Here is a 6,119-nt window from a genome sequence, read left to right as displayed (position 1 = left end):
AGGCTTAACCAACCGGGAGATGGGAGATCTATCGCGAACGGACGCGCCTGTCGATGCGCCGCGCACATACGCGGAGATAACAAACCTTTATCGCGAGCTAAGATGCACGTACCCCGGAGATTCGCCGATCGGGTGCCATCGTGAGCGGATGCCTGCAACCACAGCTGCTGCTAACGGTACGTGCTGTTCCTACCCTTTATCTCCTACGGCCACTTATCTGCTCGGCAAGAGACATAAGCGCCCAAGGAAGACAAGGAAGCCGCCCATTCTGGGCGACATTCGGCCCTCTAAGCAATTATTAGACTTAGACGCTCAACCACAGAGCTAAGCTTAACCCATCTCCGATTTTTCGCCGACAATGACGGCGACACCGGCGGTTACCATGGGAGTAACGGTTGAAGGTCGCACCGTAACCGCAGAAGAGCTCGGGTCTGGCGACTGGACGACAGTTATATATAAAGCCTACGCCTCAAGACCAGCCATGTCAACGAGCCTTCCTCACCACTCCGGCAACGCTACCAGCGAGGCACATAACCTGAACGCTCGGCAAGCGTTCCATGGAGGTGAAACCACAACCGGCAGCAGCAAGACGCGGGCCAGCCTTCCGCCTGCGACCAAGGAGACCCGTATCACAGTGCAGAGCAGCAAACAGCTGCCACTACTCCCGCCCAACGCTGTTCGAGTAGTCGTTCGACAGCGTGGTGAACTGCGACTTCAAGATACTCCATCACCTCGACTCTGGAAAGCAGTGCAGACCGAGCTCAAGATCACACTACCAGAGGACTTCTGCCTTCGCATTCACCCGACCAACAATACGTTCACCGTGGCAACGACACACATCTCGACAGTCGAGACGCTCAAGACGTTGACATCACTCACCATTGGAGAGCGAACCTACCCATGCGCGGCCTACGTGGCACCCCCACCGGGGGCTACCAAAGGTGTTATCACAAACGCCTACGACGACGAGAGCCCAACGCAACTGTATCAAGATCTGGTCCGAAGAAATCCAGAGCACACCATACTAGCCGCCCGGCGGATGGGCAAGACACATTCTATCCTAATCACATTTGACGCTACCACAGGGCCGCGTTTGATCAAGTACATGGGAGCCATCCACCACTGCACCCCATACCGCGGCACTCCGGATGCCTGCACTAGCTGAAGACAGCCGGGTCACCGTCATGATGTATGGCCAAGCCCCCAGAACAATCTCTGTCTCCGCTATGGAACGCAGCATCCACAAGACCAGCCTTGTACGCCCAAGTGCATTCTCTGCGGTACCGACACGGGATCTCTGCGGCATTCTCTGCGGTACCGGCACGGGATCGTGTAAGGGGTGCAGCCTTCACCAGCCACGCAAGCAATCAAGCTAGCATCGAACGCAGCTACAAGAATCGGACGCACCAAGGACGATTTTCCCCAGTTGCCCGAACTATACCAGCCCAACCAGCATAAGCAGGCCTGGACAGTGCCGCTAAAACAAGCATGGAATGCTTCTGCCTCTTCACCCAAGAAAACATCCATGACAGCGAATACAAGTCTACAACACGCCCTTGCAAACTCTCAGGAGGAGGCAGCGGCGGCAAAAGCGGAAGCTACAGCAGCGCGAGCAGAAGCCGCCGCCCTTCGTGAACACATCGCCAGACTGGAAGCCCAGATAAGTGCCATTGCCACTGGATCTAAACTTTCTTCCCCCCTCCCAGCTACCGCATCTCAGTCTTCCCCACCTAACGTATCCACCGCCGATACCTTGTCCAACACCTCAAACGCTAGTTCCCCTCCCGATTCACTACCAATGGAAGCTGACACGGAACCCCCTACAAACACTACTCCTTGTGTTACGTACCCTCCCTCCACCCCCAACTCAATAGATAGCTTGCCAACCATACTTGAGTCATTTGCTGCTCGATTTGAGGCAAAATTGCAGAAAGCTATAACACACATCAATCAGGAATGTGCTACACTCAAAGATGCGGTAATCCGCATAACGCAAGACAATGCTATTTTTAATCACAGATTAGATGCCCTAACGCAAGAATTGTCTAACCGCTATATAGATATTGAGACGCGGCTTAATAGCAGCGCAACGCGTCTTCCAAAGCGCAAGAAACCTAAAGCAGCAGGAGGACAGGAAAATCCTCTCCCTGCAATAGCTCATGAATCCCACCCCTCCGTTTCGACTACCCCTCCGATATGTTCTCATGATGGCATATCGAAATCGTTATCTTACTGTTTGGCAGTGGAACTGCCGGGGCTTTGACCAGAAGCGTCATGTAGTCCACCAACTGCTGTCTTGTGCTACGGGACTGGACATCCTTGCTCTACAGGAACCCTTCAACCCACTCACCCTCCCCAGCTATACACCTATTTTGCCCACATCTCCTGCTCCCTCTCGAGTAGCCTTTTTAGTTAGTCGCTCTGTCACCACCATCACACATCCCTTGGCGATTCCAGACATTGATAACCTTTTAATTGAACTTTTGCCACAACACACTCGAGCGAAAAGTGTTTTTATCTTAAATGTACACAGCCATCGTAAGTGCCATAAAAACAACTATGAACGGCTATTTACGCTTGCGAAGCGCGTAGCTAACAGGTGCCCGTTACTTATTGTTGGAGATTTTAAAGCTGCACATACAGCCTGGGGTTACCCGCATGACACACCGAAAGGACGTCGCGTATGGTTAGCCGCGCAACAAACCGGTCTCTCCCTTCTCACTGACCCTACCTTTCCTACCCGCACGGGAAGCAGTGTCTGTAAAGACACTACACCAGACCTTACTTTTGCACATCATCTTCCTTACGCGTCTTGGTGCAATACACAAGAGAATCTAGAAAGTAATCACTTCATCATAGAAATTCTTCTAAACATTCAGCTGCCCTGTAGGCTTCCCAGAGGTTCAACGTTCACGAAGTGGGGTTCTTTCCGAACGTGTAGAGCAGCGCGCGCCTACGCCCCCATTAATGACATCACCGAATGGACCAAACAACTACAAATTGATGTACAATCAGTATCTTGTCCCCTACCAGATGACTGCCCAAGCGACACGGTTTACTACCGCCTTCTGCATTTATGGGAAGCTAAATTCGGCCTAGAACAGCACTGGAAACGGCAGCGTTGGAACCGGACACTTAGACGCCGCCTAGCCCGTCTTGCCAAAGAGTTAGAGATGCATGCAGCGACTCTTTCACGACAGAATTGGGAATCGCTATGCAACAAGTTAGATGAAAATATGAGTGTATCTCAGACTTGGAACCTTTTTAGGCACTTAATAGACTCTAGTAAGACTAGGACTACCCAGCGAGACAACCTCACTAGACTAGTACCTACTTGCGATAGACTTCCGCCGGAACTTCTACAAGAACTACGAGAGCACTACTTCCTCAAGTACCCTTCTATAACACATCCCGACTATTCAGGGCCCCATAACGACTTCCTCGACCAGCCCATCACGGTATCAGAGGTGCAGGCTGAGCTTCAGAGGTTAAACACATCTTCAGCCCCCGGTCCAGACGGAGTACATAATAAGGCACTTCGGAATCTCGATCCCCAATCTATTGCCGCCCTTACCGAATATTTTAACGAGTGCTGGCAACGGGGAACCCTCCCGTCGCAATGGAAAGAGGCCAAAGTTGTGTTTGCACCGAAACCTGGGAAACCTCTGCTAATTTCAAACCTTAGGCTCATTTCTCTCACCTCTTCTGTCAGGAAACTAATGGAGCATGTACTCCAGACCAGAATTTGTCAATATCTAGAAGGCAAAAATCTCATGCCCACCTGCATGTTTGGATTTCGTCCTGGCCTTTCTACACTGGATGTCTTCTTACAGCTGAAACATCACATTCTAGACAGTCAAACCTATGACACCAAAGCCATCCTAGGCGTAGATCTGACCAAAGCATTTGATAATGTTACACATTCAGCAATCCTTCAAAATCTTACAACCCTGGGAGTCGGTGCCAATTGTATAATTATGTCCGAGACTTCCTCCGCCAGCGCACAGCAACACTTACCTTTGGCGACCACTGCCTTCCGGAGATCATGCTAGGTGCGCGAGGTACGCCCCAGGGCGCCGTCCTCTCCCCTATACTATTCAACATAGCATTTCTTCACCTACCCGAAAAATTAGCACAAATCTCCGACATTCATTTCAGCATCTACGCCGACATCACTGTCTGGGCTAACCGTGGCAGTGATGCCAAAATAGAGGAACATCTACAATCGGCACTAAACACCACAGACACCTATGTAAGGGAACGTGGCCTAACTTGTTCCCCTTCAAAATCAGAACTCTTTCTCTACCGCCCCAAGCAATACATTTCAGGCAGTTCGCCTATTTCCCTCAAGATTGACACCCATTCGATCCCACTAGTATCCAAAATCCGCGTACTCGGTCTAGTTCTTCACTCCCATGGTGCACACGGAGAAGTCATAAACTCTCCATACACAATGTCAACAGACCACCCGATTGATTCGCCGCATAGCCAACCGCCGGGCAGGCTTACGTGAGCGAAACACAATTCGCCTCACGCAGGCTTACGTTATAAGCCGCGCCACATATGGCCTCCCATACCTTCCCCTCAAAAAAAAAAAGGAGAGAGACCGGGTGAACGCGCTCCTACGAAGTTGCACGAAAACGGCTCTACGACGTCCCCCCAGCCCATCTAATGCCCGACTCCTTAAACTCGGTGTGCACAACACTTTCGAGGAACCTAGAGAGGCTACATTAACTGCACAAATATCCCGCCTATCCAAACTTTATTAACCCACTTAAACCTTAACCCAGTTAAACACCCCATTGACGGTGTCCCCCTTTCTTCTAACCTCCGCGCTAACCTCATCATACCTCCCATCCCTAAAAACATGCACCCTGAGCGAGACCAGGGCCGCAGAATAGCCAGGGTTCATGGCCTTCACAGACAATATAGCGACGACCAAGAGGTGGTATACGTGGACGCAGCGGAATATACGTCAGGCTCCCGTATGGTCCTGGCTGTAGCCGACAATCAAGCAAAGCTGCTTATTTCCAGCTCCATAATCACTAATTCCACCACAGAGCAGAGGAGGCAGCCATTGCACTTGCTCTCATCTCTACATCTGCCATAAAAATTATCTCCGACTCCAAATCTGCGATTCTAAATTATTCCAATGGCTGTATATCCTGCACCGCTGCTCGCATATTACGCTTCTGGCAGTCGGCACCCCATAACCCTTATCTGGACGCCAGCACATGCTGGCCTCCCTGACAACGAGGAGGTTAATTCCCTAGACCGAGGTCTTACTTTCCGGGCTAGAGGAATGGAGCCCCCTCTACAGGCCGAGGAGCGCCTGCTCTCCTTCCGCGATATTCTCTCGTACTACCGGGACAAACGAAGGGAATATACACCCCCAGCCCCCTCTCTCACCATAGCGCAGGCCGTACACTGGCGAAGCTTGCAGACTCGGACTGCTCCATACCCTACGCTACTACATGCCAGATACTCAGGCCACTTTCCTTCATCATGCAGACTGTGGCAAACCAGGACACTTCCTACACATCCTTCTTACATGCTCCACCTTTCCTCATCCCCCATCACCGAACTTAGCAGAGTCCTACTGGGAGTCTCTCATGAAGAGCGCCTCAAGTCAAGACGAACGGAAGATAATTTCCAGTGCTCTGAGGAGGATTGCTCTTCAAGGACTTTCTTTTGCCTTTCTCCTTTAAACTTCTCACTCCCCTTCCCCAGTGCAGGGTAGCAAACCGGAAGCTTTCCTGGTTAACCTCTCTGCCTTCTCTCTCTTTCTCTCTCTCTTCTTTTGCCTTATGAGGGTGTCTCCCATGTAGTAAGGGAGTACCCAAGTGCCATGCAGGGGGCTTCGCCCCCAATATTTGTTCCAAATGGCAATAAAATGTTTCTACCACCACCTACGTACCCCGCCCCTCACCCCGATCTCGACCGGGCGCAAGCCACGACACTCAGACGCCTACCAACAAAGGCCATTCTTAGCCCCTAGAGATTATCGTTAATTACGAACGGAGAATGCCGGCACTGCGCTGACGGGACGCAGGCCACTCAAGACCATATACTGTGGGAATGCGCCCGCAATCCCCCTCCAAAGACACTCTTGCCAGCTC

At 51.4% G+C, this 6,119-nt stretch overlaps 1 pseudogene; it reads left to right on the top strand.

Annotated features, from left to right (window-relative positions):
• The first annotated feature begins 382 nt into the window (after positions 1-382).
• On the top strand, positions 383-2,263 carry LOC146193449 (uncharacterized; annotated as a pseudogene).
• The last annotated feature ends 3,856 nt before the right edge of the window (positions 2,264-6,119 follow it).

The sequence above is a fragment of the Amblyomma maculatum genome, chromosome 4 (assembly GCF_055883805.1).
Source record: "Amblyomma maculatum isolate TAMU_Amacu chromosome 4, ASM5588380v1, whole genome shotgun sequence".
NCBI lineage: Eukaryota > Metazoa > Arthropoda > Arachnida > Ixodida > Ixodidae > Amblyomma > Amblyomma maculatum.
The sequence above is the reverse complement of the archived record's forward strand: the minus strand, read 5'-3'. Positions and strand labels throughout refer to the sequence as shown.